A 15466-nucleotide genomic window follows, 5' to 3' on the forward strand; every position below is an offset into this window, starting at 1 on the left:
AAATTTAAGCCATATTTTGGCTAAAAGAAGTTTGGAGTAAATAATGTAGAGAGAGACAAAGGATTGACTACAGTAAGCAGGTTAAAATAGATGTAGACTGCAGAAGTTGCAGAAATGAGGATGTGTTGACTGTATAGACTAGTGTGGAGAGCAGCATCAAACAAGTTTTAAAACTGATCACAACAACAAAATTGTGCATGGAATAGAAATTGTAATTTCTGTATTAACAATAAATGTTTTTTGGAACTGAATAATTATGGGTCTAGTGATCAGTATGAGCTATGAGTGTAATTTTTTAAAAGTGTATCATAGGTTACATAGATGGCACCTTGGATCTTGTGTTTGCATGTTCCTGTTGTAGACTGTGGTTGTCTGTTTTGTTTATGTCACTACTTGAGTGGTGTCATAGATTGTCTTTTTGCTATACCTGTATAGGGCTAGTGGAGATGATGATCACTTGAGGAAAGCAATGACTTGGATTGAGTGCTATACTATTCCTGTTGTGGTTATAGAGTTGCAGCATAACCTAAGGCCTAGGTTAGGTAGGGAGGTGACAGTCTAATTGTGGGTTGGAAAAGCCAATGAAGTTTGCTATAACAGTCTTTTCCATAGCTACATTTATGCCATTGATGAAAACCCTTGCTTTCCTACTGTAGTTCAGTATTTTCAGGTTTTCAATACATCTGAAGGTGTTAATCACACTCAAAACTTTACTTGAGTAGATAGTTATTCAGTTTTCATTTTTCTGATATTTGCAAGTGGTCAGTGAAGTTATCTGTTGATAATTTCTTAAGGCTTGTATTTCTGCTGTGTTAATGACATAATCAGTCTACCAGTGCTCAGTCAAGTTCTCATAGTTACCTTGAAAGAAGTTTGAAGAGACATTTACTGTGAATACTGGTTTAAGAAGTTAGTTTCATATAATAATTTTTTGCATTAGCACTTGTCTCTGAATATGTAAACCCAGCGTCAATAAGACTCATGGCAGAAAATTGTGATTTGTGTCTTTAGTTCACATTAATTAATATTTAGAACACTGTGTACATGCACCCTGATATATTCCAGTGTGTATATATGTCACGGGAGCAAAGTTGTGGCAAAACTAAGAGGTTGTACATTCAGTAAGGATATTACAGAAGTATTAAGGAATTTTTGTTGTAAATAATGTAACTTAAAGTTTGACCCAAACTTTTCGTTGCACTGTACAATATTTGTTGCTTCCTTTGCCTCCCTCAACTTGAATGTATCTGCAGAATTGGTAATGATACAAATGCAAGAACATGCTCCATAGATTGGATTTGCAAAAATTGTGTTGGCAGATTAAGTGTGTTTGTTGACAGTATAGCAGACAGTCTGCATTGAGTGAAGCTAGACTTCACATTTATTTTAAGCCTGGCTTAAGAACAACAGTACAGAGATTGTGTTGTCCAGCTTTCAACCTTGATTATATTTCACTTCACTTCATTATATTTAACCTCTCTTCATTGATGCGAAAATTCGAGGATTATCTTGCACGATTTTATTCTTTAAATGGTATTGTCTGCTGTAGGTAGTGAATCATGAGCAAGTTGAATAATTTGTGATACAATAAAACCTAAAATTTCTGTGATGATGATCTTTTGCCACTCCTATTTGGAGTAACTACAGAAACCAATATACACATGACATTTATCTTTTGCACTACTTCCATTGTATAAGAGTGTTTTTCAATAACTTAGTGCTATATGAAAAAGCTGTGGGTGTTTCATCACCCAGTAATAATTTATTTTTAGAATGGTTCTGTAGTGAGTAATATCTAGAAAATAATGTTGTCATTCATGTAATTTTATTTCCCCTCTAATTGAAATAAAACAAATCAGTTTTGCATCAACCAGAATTAATGTCACACAAAAGAACATACACTGAGAACTGGCAATAAAATTATAGTTGTTACTAAATTATGTGGTGTTAATTATTCATGAAAAGTACTTTAATTGTGGCATAGAAGTTGTGAAAATTGCTAACAGTGTGTGGAGATCATGACTTTTTAAATTTACTCATTTTGCTTTGTGTTACTCTCACCACAGGTCCAGGTATACCCCTCTAGTGTGAAAATAAAGGAAGAACCACAGGAGACTGTGAATCAAGAGGTAATTCTAGAATTTTTTTGACTGAGTGGAATTAATCACTGATTTGTTATTTCACAGTTGTGGGGAATGTAAATGAAGAGGTAAGCAATATAGCTGAGCACTATCGTCAAGGTTTGTTCAGATATGCTAGTAATTATGACTGACTCAAAATATCATAATTTGCCCATTGTTGTCAGATATGGCACAAAAGCCTAAATATAGTATTTTTTAGGCATTGCTCTATATAGGTTGAAGTATTGTCTTTGTACAGGAACAATAGTTTTAATAGCTACATTAGTAGAATTATTATCTTGTACAAGGACATGGTAAAAAGTAATGCCTCCACATTTTTTATGCAGAAACTGTTAAAGCTTTTCAAATAAAACAAGCTTTGTTAATTTTTTACATCTTTATTCTTCATGTCAATGTATTTATTTTTCAATGTAGTCACACACACAACGAACACATTTCTCTTGCTGAGAGACCAGTTCATTGATACTGACACTGACTTTGTTGACAGAGCCACAACCTCACCTCTGCTTTCACTGCTTCAGTCACTATCTAATGGAAGTCCTCAAAGGTATTCTTTAGATTTGGAAACAGATGAAAATTGGATGGGGCCAAGTCGGGAGTATATGGAGGATAACTGATGACAGAGAACCCAAGCTGTCTGATTGTTGCAGACATTGCAACCCTCATGTCTTGTCTGGCATTGTCATGCTGAAGGACAGGGTGATGCATGTGTGGGCAGACTCTTTGAATTGGAAACTTGATCACAGTACGCTGCTCCTCATGCACCAACATAATTAAGCTACACATGTTCATGTTACATGCTACAATCCAGAGCCCTCTAGCAGCAGATGGTTCCAATTTGGGTCACCAGAGTGAAGAAGCCTGTGCACATTTCTCAGTCGAGTAATATACGTGACATGTAGTATCTCGACCGATACTGCAAACAGAATTAAAAAGTTGGAGGCATTACTTTTTAGCACACTCTTGTATATACAAACAAAAATAAGAACTATGCGTGATTGTGTTGATGTTTAAATAAAATGATGCATGACAGTTGCTGTGATGCCCTGAACCGGAACAGTGATTTCCTATGTATTTGACCAGTTGCCTTGATGAGTAAACTATCCACAGATACTTCTTTGACTGAATCAGTTGTCATTCTCATGGGATGTTTGATTAGTGGGCAGAGCAAGAATGAGAATTCATCATATACTGTGAAAATGATGACAAAGTAAGATTCGAGATATGAATGCTTTTGCTTGAAAATACTCCATTATGTCCGGAAACCCAAAGTGAATCTTGACACTTCTCAACACTCTTATCATTCACATCACCATCTGAATCAACATGATACTATATAATACCCACTTTTACAACAATGTGGCACTTTTCATATTTTACGCCTAAGTATTATCTACCATTAAAATTACAGCCTCATTGTAGGCTTGTGTTCTTTGTCCCCTCTTCTACATTTTAATAAACTCTTGCAATATCATGTACTTCAATTTGTTTCATTATCCTTGTTATCAAGGTATTTACTTAAATTGCGGAGCAATTATGTTTGCCATCATTAAGTTTACTTTATTCTTTTTTCATTTCTGTGTTTTCCTTCATTAAATATTTTTACTATTTTTCTTCATTTCTTCATTTATCATTTCCTCCAGTAGGAAAACCTAAAGAAAGATGGACAGATGGAGCAAACTCCATCCTCCAGGATATGAGTTCTTAACAACTGCAATTCCTCATTCAGTTGGTCCCTAAAGCCAATGTTATTTGGATCATACACAGTTTACACTATAGCGCATTTAAAAGCAGTTGCAATTTTTGACATTTGGCTCACTGGGTGCCATTGCCTAGGTAACACCAATGGTTAGCTGTTCGGCTGGTAAAGCGCCCATGATGCCACACCATGGGTAAACAGTACCATGTGGTGTCACGCATCAGAGGCACCTACATTCATTTCCTCTCATTGTAAATTGATACTTTCTGGCAGTGAAGTGTTCTACAGCTTTCAGGTATTGTAAACAAGTGTTCTGTGCTGCCATTGCATTAATAATAACATTGCAGCATGTCTGAACATGAGATTCACAGTAAAAGTGATCACCCAAGAACTCGTTCACCAGCTGTGAAGTGTTCTGCTGCAAAATGTTCCTCCACATTCGACAATAGTAGTGGATAATGCACAATACCATTCAGTTGGGATGGGTAAAGCAACAGCAATACAGCAGAGGAAAGCAGCTATTTTTCTCAGGGTACAAAGAAATATTCGATTGGATAAAGTTGAACCCATCTTGTGTAAGGTGGAGTTAATGGAACTTTCAGTACTGTACCAGCCAGAAACTCCGTGCTAACAGGTCAGTGAACTGGATAATGTTTGGGCATTGTTTAATCAGGCTTTCTCCATATTATGCTCATTTAAATCTGGCTGGGAATGTATGGTCCTAGGTGAAAAGTACCGTATTTACTCGAATCTAAGCAGCACTTTTTTTCCGGTTTTTGTAATCCAAAAAACCGCCTGTGGCTTAGAATCGAGTGCAAAGCAAGCGGAAGTTCTGAAAAATGTTGGTAGGTGCCGCCACAATTAACTTCTGCCGTCGAATATATGTAGCGCTACACAGGCATCCTTTGTAGGTACAAAGATAAATACTGGCGCCAAAACCTCTGTGTCAGTAAACAAAATTTAAAAAAAAATTGGAAGACGAGCTTTTTTTCTCCGCCTGAGTTTCGACCACTGCATTTTCATACATTATCCAACGAAGTAAATACAAATTCCGTATTGTTCCTCTTCGAACATAGCAGCATTTCAATGTACTACGAAAATCCGACTGGCAAGACTGGAATTTTTGTCAATATGGCCAACTCTACGTTCTGAATTTTTTCCTACCTGTGAGAAGAGACGGTTGCTAATAGGAACCTGATGAAATGTGAATCACATGCAGTATTCTCTTCACCATAAGAATAATACGAATATAAACATTTTGCCATGTATTCTTTCGTGTTTGCTTCTATCTCATTTAAATCCTGTCTCCCTAATAAACTACGAAACTAGAGTGAGACAACAGCAAACGTGGAAGAATATACTATCGTGTCATGTTTATATTCATATTACTATTATGCCTAATAGTGATACAGTCAGAAATGAAGCACGGAAACTGACTAGATTTTTAAATCTAAGATGACTAATTTCTGTGCAGAATTTGATGTAATAAAGAAGCGGCCGCAAAGATTTTCAAACGGAGAAAAATTTTAGCCAAACTCTCGTTCAGAACATGTTCTATCATACGCAGTCTATTATTTGGTTCTTGTCGATCATTATCAAAGAAAGCAGCAGTGTAAGTAACAACAAATAGCAGTCTCTTGCCATTGTTTCGCTAATGAGACGATTCCTCTCTTTTTTAAATTGTAGGCGGCGGTAGCGCACACAAAAGCAAGCCATGCCACGAGCAGCGACAGGCCGTAAACATGCACTATCAGAATGCGACAAACAGTGCATGACACAGTATAGTAATGCATTTTCAGCTTAGAGTGACTGATGTAAACACCTATAACATAGAAAACGTTACTTATCAGATCAAAGCAAAATACGCAATCGATTCAAACCAGACGAAGCACGTGAAAAAGGAAGGGTATCCGTATAAATACGGACGGAGCGCCTGACGCATAGCAATGGCTACCTGGTAAAGCTTAACTGCTAAGCTTACGACTCGAACCAAACTACTGTAGCTGTATCGTCATTCGTTCGACCTAAATTGTGTCTCATATTACAATGGAGGTGCAGCTTAGATTCGAGTGTGGCTTAGATTCGAATAAATATGGTAATGTGAGAAAAACCAACAAGAAATCTATACTCAGTGATGTTGAAATGTTGACAAGAGAAGCCACTGCAAATGTTATATCGGACTGGTCTCACGTTATCAGGCATACCAAGAATGTAGTTGAGGAGAGCTGGATTCATGGACCACGACGAGTTTTGAGAAATATGGCACTTCTCTTGTTGCTGTGTTAACATCTGCTTCTTTTGCCTAAACACAGTATAGTTTACAGATACACATCTCACTAACATTGTAAGACAATTGAAATCGTAACAGAATCCTAAAACGGTGTGTTATTAAACAAGAAACTGAGGGCGAGACATATCAGTAGTTATGAGAAAGCCAGTTCTCAGTGTAAAAATAAATGTGCAGCTTCTTCACTTACGTCAGTAGATATGACAATTTCAGATATTAACCATATGGTAAAATACTCTCCTCTTTGCATGCTATCATTTCCCAAGCTTGTTTTGATATCTCAGTCCATTTATGACTTACTTGCTTTAATTCATTTGGCCCCTATGGGGGCATAGAGCATCCAGGAGAACTTGCCATCTGTCTCTGTCTTTGGCCATTTGCCTCAATTTTGCCCAGGTCTTGCCAACTCTTTTTGCTTTCCCTTCCATTGTCCTCTTCCATGTGTCCTTAGGTCTTCCTCTCTTCCCTGTTCCCTGGGGGGTTCCATTCCAATGCTTTTTTGTCGATGGCCCCAACCAACACCACTTTCTCGCATCTGGTCTTCTATAGGTATTCGGTTTGTTATTCGCCAGAGCTCCTTATTGCATATTTTTTCTGGCCACCAGATATTCATGATGTGTCAGAGACATCCATTTATGAAGCTTTGTAATTGGGATGTTATCTTTTTATCCATTTTCCTGCTTTCACTGGCGTACACAAGGACAGCCTTCTCATTTGTATTAAAAATACGGATTTTTGTTTTGTACGTGATATTTCTGTTTTTCTGTATTGGATACAATTGTATGTATTTGCCTTTTTAATGCAGTTTTTCATGTCATCTTCAGCTCCACCATATTCCATCACTATACAATCAAGATACAGGAATGAGTTGACAGTTTCCACCTGATGCTCCTCTATCAACAGTGGCACCTCCGATGTTCCCTGAATTTACTCTCATTTCCTTTGTTTTGCCTGTATTTATCTTGAGGCCAGCAGTCTCTGCTTCTTCTTTCAGCAAGTTTAATGTAGCTTGCATATCCGTCAGCCTTTGGGCTAGTGAAACTATGTTGTCTGCAAAATCCAAATTCTCTAGACGTTCATGGACCTCCCACTGGATTTCTCGTCTCCTGCCTGCTGTGACTTTTCACATAACTGAGTCTAGAACAAGTAGAAAAAGTGTTGGTGATAAAATGCAACCCTGCCGGACTCCAGTTATTACTTTCTTGGGCTTTGTCATATTTCCCTTGTGGAGTATGCAATGTTTGTAACCATCATATAGATCTTATGTGATGTTTAAGATCTTCTGTGGTATGCCATACTTCTGCAACACCTGCCAGAGCACTTTGTGTTTCATGGAATCGAAGGCCTTTTGAAAATCAATGAATGCCAGGTACATGGTTGCTTGGAATTCTTTGCTTTGCTTTAAAATTATCCTAAGAGTGTTAATAAGATCAATACAACTGCATTGTGCCCTAAAACTGGCCTGTTCTTTACGCATTCACTTTTCAAGAGTCTCTTTAATTCTGTTTAAAATAATTCTGGTGAAGATGTTACTGGCACTGACAACAATGTAATACCATGCCAGTTGCTACAGTCTGACAAATTTCCCGTTCTTGGGAGCTTTATGACCAAACCATTTTTCCACTCCTTTGGAGATTTCTCTTCATGCCAAATATGCTTCATGAAGGGATAGAGCATCTTAACAGTACTTTCAATATCAGCTTTTAAGAGCTCTGGTGCTATGTTGTCTAGGCCTAGAGCCTTTGTATTCTTTATGGTTTTCAAAGCAACCCTAATTTCGTCCATTTTGGGACACTGCAAATTTATATCTTGATCTTCCTTGACTTACCCTGGAACATCTCTTACCTGTTCATCTTGGTTGTCTTCAAAATTTAACAGTTCCTTGAAGTGCTCCTCCCATCTCTGTAGCTGTGCCTGTTGAGTGGTAGGCATCACCCCATCTTCAAAATCTAACAGTTCCTTGAAGTGCTCCTCCCATCTCTGTAGCTGTGCCTGTTGAGTGGTAGGCATCACCCCATCCTTCATGTCTGAAGTTCTTCATTGACAACCATTTGGTTGCATTGTAGAACTCTTTAATATTTCCTTGTCTTGCTGCCTCTTCTGCTAATTTTGGTTGCTCATCTTTCCATTTCCTTTTATCTCTCTGTGTATTCTTTATGCGCTTTGCTCTTCTGCACTCTTGTCATACAAAGATTTAACTTAAGTTTTAGTTCTTTCCTGTGGCTGATCTCATCTGATGTAGCATTGGAGGTCCATTCCTTCCATTGATGTGCCTTACATCCTATGATTTTTTCTATCACATCTAAATAACTGTCTTTGATTTTTTTCCCCAGCATGTTTAAATTCCCTATTCCATAAAGTTTTCTTCAGAGAGGATCTGGAATCTGTTTTGTAGTTCAAGGGCAAATGTTTCTTTGATCTGTTGTTCTTTTAGCCTTGCCAGATCTGTTTTCTTGCTCCTGTGACTGAGCTTGGTTCTGTTTGCCTCTATCTTCAGTCTGAATTCTGCTAAAACTAGGTGGTGGTGACTTCCAACGTCTGCTCCTCTTCTGTTTCTGACATCTAACGGAGAGTGTTGGAACTTGCAGCTTATGACTATGTGGTCTATTTGATTTTCGGTAACATGGTCTGAAGACGCTCACGTTTTCTTATGGCAGTTACAATGTGGAAACAATGTGCCTCCAATGACTAGGTCATGTTCAGCGCATGTGTCTATCAGCAGTTCACCATTTACATTCCTTATCCCATCACTGTACACACCCACGATATGTTCAAGCCCTTCATTTTCTGAACCAACTTTTGTGTTAAAGTCACCCATTAAAATTTTTAGGCCCCTAGAATTTGTTTGTCTAAGGACTCCATTAAGCTCTGTATAAAATGCATCTTTTAATTCTCCTTCAGCTATTTTATTAGGTGCCTAGCATTGAATTACAGTGACATGTCGCACATTTGTTTTAAAGCATGCGGTTATTATCTGTTCTGAGACTGGTTTCCACTCCAGTAAGCTCTTCTTGCTGCTTTTAGATAGTAAGAGCCCTACACCATTCATTCCTACACATCACGTCCTCACCTGTCTGACCCGCGTACAGCAGCAGTCCACCAATTTGTGTTTGTAATTCCCCAGATTCTGGCCACCTTACTTCACTTAGTCCCAATATATCTAGTCGGTAGTTCTCCATCTGGTTTTCAACCTCTCTTAGCCTCCCTGCCTCTCTCAACATCCTTACATTCCAAAAAGCAAGCCAAAGGTCATATCCTTAAGATCCAGCCGGCTGTTTCTCCTGTTAGTTTCTGTGATGTGTGTTTTTTGGTGGTGTGGGTTATCAGCCCACAGCACATGAGTGTCCAGGTGGGGCTGCCACCTCATGGCCTGGACACCTGCCAAGGGTTTATTTCAGGGCATTACCCCCTAGATAGCTTGTCTTCACCACAACTAAAGAATGCTATCCATCCCTTTGCAGTAAGGCCTATGTGCATCAATGTTGTCCTGGTTTCCAAGGATCTTCTGCTGTCCACATTAGGGGCCTGTGCCTGCTGCACACAATCACAGGGAGGAAAAGGAAAGGAAGGGAGAGTATAGGATGGGCCACGATAGAATAGGACAGGACACTAGGCGGGACATTGTGAGACACACTTCATCTGGATCCTCTATGGAGATCTGTCTGGCTTGGGAGGCCCTGCTTGTAGTTACACTCTTGCTGGTATAGCCTCCACTTCATTGGATCACACAAACCCCCTCGCCCACATGGACGGTGTTTCATTAAGGTGGTGTCTCCTGAGGGGGAGACCATTTATGAGATATGAGGGATTTATGAGTATTTCATTCTGGCTTTTTTACTGGCATGTGCGTTGGTGATGGAGACCTTTACAAACATTCCATTTACTTGACATTGGAGATACATAGCAATTTCTCAGAGGTTTAAAGAATAATTCAATATGTTATCCAAATTTCATATGCAGCATCATATGACCTAACGCAAATCAAATGCAAATTTATAGTGACCCCTATGTTTGATTGCAAACTTTAAGAATTTCTTGCAGTAATTTAGCTTATACTGAAATATCACAATAACTATGACCTTTCTTGAAATGATAGGGAATTAATCAGAAAGTTGACAAATGAAGCCATAAGATGTGCGAGAAAGATTACAGATCAACCAGATGTGCAGCTGACAGGTTATGTGCCAAGCAGGCCTGACATTACCTTTGCCTGTTGATGGCTCTGAGCACTATGGGACTTAACATCTATGGTCATCAGTCCCCTAGAACTTAGAACTACTTAAACTTAACTAACCTAAGGACAGCACACAACACCCAGCCATCACGAGGCAGAGAAAATCCCTGACCCCGCCGGGAATCGAACCCGGGAACCCGGGCGTGGGAAGCGAGAACGCTACCGCACGACCACGAGATACCTGTTGATATCATCCACTCATCCATGCTTGCAACTATGCGCCCCTCCACTCGCTCCATACTGAACTGTCAAAAGTCACAACTAATTTTAAATGCACTATAAACAACTTCTTCTTTTGTGCATTGAGTATTAGGCCTTCACTCTTCCTTGGCCTTCTCCAGCTTCGTCAACCTACTGGGTTGATGTTGTAGTATTGTCAGCCACTGTTCATTGTGTCAAGATATCGACTCAGTTTTCCTCTTTGTCATCAATTTTGTTTTGTGTGTTAAACATTTTAAATTCTGTCATAATGTCTTCTCTCATACAGCCATTTGTGGGTGTAAAGAATCCCATTGCACTGTAATGACTCGCCTCCACAGGGTAATGTGGGGATGGTCATCATTTTCTAAAACTTCCTTCATGTTATTTTCTCTGTCTTTTTTCTAAAGTACCTGTTTGCTTTTACATGTAGTTTCCAAATTTTATTACTTTATTACCTGTATCTTTGTCATGTTTGTATCTGATATCACATTTCAGATAGTTAAAATAGCTGACCTGTTGTACTGCTGTATTGCTCAGCACTGTTTTTAGATTTAAAGAGGTCCCATCCTATAAAAATCATACTTTACTTTTGTTCTCTCCTTGGTAATGGCTAAGGAACCAACACTGACAGATAACTGGCAGGTCTGAAGCCCATAAGCTGACAGCTACACCATCAGACTCAAACTGCATGGCACTTGTGATGTGATCGGAACATTTTCACACAGCAAGTGTTCCATGCAGGGGTTGAAATTCGGCCAGTTATATTATACAGGATGTATACACTCTGGGAAAACTGAGAAATCCTGGAATTTTTTCATCTGGGGAAACCTAAGAATTTTTTAGGACTATGGAAATATTTCATTGTTTTAGTTCTCAGCTAAATTTTTGCAATTAAGACTGGTAAGAACTGATGCTCTAACAAAGGATTTTACAGCATCCTGCTGCAGCAGAATAATACTGTAGCAATAAAACATAAACAAGAGGATAAAACCAAAATAAAACATTGCAAAGGAAATGTGCCATTTACAACAACAACACAAACACAGTGTACACACAATTGTCTGCCAACAGCAAAATGCGTCAAAAGCTTCGGGATGAAGACTATGCAACATAATAACAAACAGCTTCCAATCAGTGTGACTGTTAGGTTCGAGTGAGTGGTTGTGAGTGGGCTCATGCACATGCTCAGTTTATTCATGTATGAGCAGTACCTTTTCCTGCTTCTCGCTACTTGAAAAGTTTTTCTGGCACACCGAAGCTGCCAGGGTGATTTTGCTGTCTCTTCTTCATTTACAGTTCTCACATTAAATGGAAACAAAATGAATTTCTTCGGCCAGGAGCTATGAAATGAATTACAATGCATTCACATAATTAAGGAAGTCTAAAATATCATATTGATTTTAGTTTTCTCATTTTATTTTATTTCAGCATTTTGGCAATCAAATATTAATCACATTGTGGAACAGTGAAGTTGTTTTTGTTGGTTTGCTAAAGAAATTTTGGCTTTTATTGATCCTTTCCACAGAGGCAGTCAATTTATTTGAAACTAAATGTTTCATTCCACACTGTTGGCTACTTTCAGCTGTTCACTGAAATTAAAGAGCATGTTTTCATCTTCTTGATAAAGTAAACTGCTAACATGAGCCAAAGTCTAGACCATAGCAAAAGTTGTCATAAACATATATAAACAGTCCAGGGAGCAATCCAAATCATGAAGTGTAATGCAGGCAAGTTAAGAAACCTAGAACCTTTGCCTGCCTTCTAGAGGCAAGTACTCTACTGATAGTGCACCTGCCTGTGAAAGGGAAAGGTCTTACTTTTGAGTAAGAGTCCTGCACACAGTGTTAATCTGCCAGGGAGTTTAAAATCAATGCGCACTCTGCTGCAGAATGAAAATTTATTCTATTTGGATGATTACTGCTTTTTTAGCGATGTAATTTTCTATGTGAGGTGTGGTTGATGACAAACTTCTCCATCACTCTTAATAGTCATACAGTTGTTGCAGAGTTTTATGTGCAAGCTTTAATTGGGTAATTATTTTCCTTTTTCAGTTACTTCAAGATCCATTAAAAATGGAGGCTCCATTTTACAACACAGAGGATGATCCAGGACTAAAATTGAATGCGAGTCTCTCTGAACATAGTGTAAGTTTACAAATCAGTGTTGTTTTATGCTTGAGGTACAGCAAGACAATCATGGAATGTAATGGCTTCATATAGTTAAAAAATCATAGATGGAGAGCCATTCTAACCTACAATATCAGTAATTTTTAGTATTTGTGTAGAGTTACCATGACTCTCGTTATCCTTGTGCGTTACTTATTATCCGTGGTGGTGGTGGTGGTGGTGGTGGTGGTGGTGGTGGTGGTGGTATGTCAAAAGACTGCTTTGAACGCAGCCCTCCAAGCTACTCTATCCTGTGTAACCCTGTTCATTATAGAACAACTGATGCAACCTACATCCATCTGAATCCTGAATCCTTCTTACTGTATTTATCTCTGGGTCACCCTTTACAATTTTTAGTCTACCTCCTCCCCTCCATCCCTTGCCTACACTTCCTTCCAGTACTAAATTGGTAATCCCTTGATGTCTCAGAATGCATCCTATCAACCAATCCATTTCTTAGTCAAGTTGTCCCTTAAATTTCTTTTCTCCCCAATACCAGTCAGTACATCTTCATTAGTTCTGTGATCTACTAATCTGATCTTCATTCTTCTGTTGTACCACATTTCAAAAGCTCATATTCTCTTCTTGTCTAAACAGTTTATCATCCCTCTTTCACTTCCATACATGGCTACGCTCCAGATAAATACCTTCAGAAAAGACTTTCTAACACTTGAGTGTGTGTTCAGTGTTAACAAATATTTCATCTTGAGAAACGCTCTTCTTGCCATTCTCAGTTATTTTGCTACCAAAATAGCAAAACTCGTCTACTACTTTAAGTATATCGTTTCCTAATCTAACTCCTCGTAACCTTTGACCGGTACAGCTCAGCATCATTTGGATATACACGGATAAGGCAAACATTATAGCTACTGCCCACCATGAGAGTGAATGCGTAGTGCTGTGGACACAGGGCTGTGGGGGGTATGATTATACTAACGGAAACATTTGCCTTGGGTACCATTGAACCTCTAGTAGTAACCAAATGCATTATAATTACTGTGAATTGTGTGAACATGGTTCCCTTGATGCTTTGTTTTTCCTAATGGTAATCACATATTTCCAGCTGGGTAATTGTTGATTTCACAAGGCCAAAATCATGCCGCAGTGGTTTGAAGAGTATTACAGTGAATGCACATTCATGACTTGCCCATCAAATCCAACTGATGTGCATCTGTGGAAAACATGCCAATTTGAACCCACAAACCAACAGCCAATAATTCAAGGGATTTGCATGAGCTAAATTCTAGCACATCTAGTGCCATATACCCGAAGAAACCTACCAAGAAATTGTCAAATCTCTGCTATCCAGAAATGCTGCTGTAGTGTGTTGCAAATATGGATCAACACACTACAAAACTGATGGTTTGATGAGTTTGCTCATATCTGATCAGAAAATTAGCTTTATTAAATTACTCTTTGAATAAGAGATGAGTCACTGAAAAGTATGATGATCTTCATAATGAAGATCTTCATAATGAAATATTGAGAGCTATGTTGTATGTACATAATGAGAGGTTTTGTTTTCTTTTGTCAGTATCTGGAAGTGCTATAACCTTTAATCACCAATAATTGTGTGGATATTCAAACACACTCACTTAGAAACAATAGCTGGTTACATGATAACAACTCAGTATCTCTCATTTGACTGCCATGCCGTGACATGCGGCCGGCGCCGTTTGTAGCTAGGTGGCGCTCCTGTGCTCAGCCGAGTTGCGGAGCGCCTCTATCGCCGTTTGCGCATACTGTCGTGGCGGCATTGTTAAATGTCGTGGCACTGTCACAACACTTTTCCCCCCTTGAAAAAAAACACTCACTTCCTTGGAGACTTGGACAGTGCGGAGGCAACCATGGCCTCTTGTGAGGCCCCAAGAAGATCTTGCAGACAGACACAAGAGTATGGTCGAAAATGTCCAGGACGGAAGCTCGTGCATGGAACGTACCTCCTGGACAAGATGATGGGTGAAAACTCCGGAGCAGCATCCATAGGTGGCGTGGACCTTGGGGTGTGCACCAACAAGAGGGGTCCCGGAGAAGGCAGCGTTGCGACTGGGGCCGGTTCCGGCGTACTCGGGGCCGGTTCCGGCGTACTATTAACGGTAGCGACGTCGGCTGCATCAACATATGCGATACATCAGCAGCAGCGACAGGACGGGCTTCTCGGGCTAGTGGAGGTGAAGGAAGGGGCGGTGGCACTGGCGTGGCCACCACTCGTGGGCGCATCTGGTCGTAATGGCGAACAACCATGTCGTCGTCCGTACGTATTTCACAAAGCCGGCGGCCACGAAGAGCCTTGACCACCCCTGGAATCCATTTAGGACGAGATCCATACCCTCGTGCCCACACGTCGGCACCCACCGAGTATTTTCCCACACTAGGGGACACAGCACAAGGCCTGACAGGGTGAAGCAGGTGCAGTAGAGTGCGCGGTTGGCAGCCATGCAAGAGTTCAGCAGGGCTGCGATCACCCAGAGGCGTGATGCGATAAGAACTCAGAAATTGCAGCAGAGCGTCATCTGTGGAAAAATCACTAAGGAATTTTTTCATCTGGCTTTTGAAAGTGCGGACAAGGTGCTCAACCTCCCCATTTGATTGCGGATGGAACATGATGAATCCCTTGTCCAGTACAAAAATCACGGAAGGCCTGCAAAGAGAATTGAGGGTCATTGTCCGTGACGATCGTGGATGGAAGACCTTCTAGCGCAAAGATTTTGGACAAAGCCAGCGTCGTCGCCGCAGTGG

The sequence above is a fragment of the Schistocerca cancellata genome, chromosome 11 (genome assembly GCF_023864275.1).
Source record: "Schistocerca cancellata isolate TAMUIC-IGC-003103 chromosome 11, iqSchCanc2.1, whole genome shotgun sequence".
Lineage (NCBI taxonomy): Eukaryota > Metazoa > Arthropoda > Insecta > Orthoptera > Acrididae > Schistocerca > Schistocerca cancellata.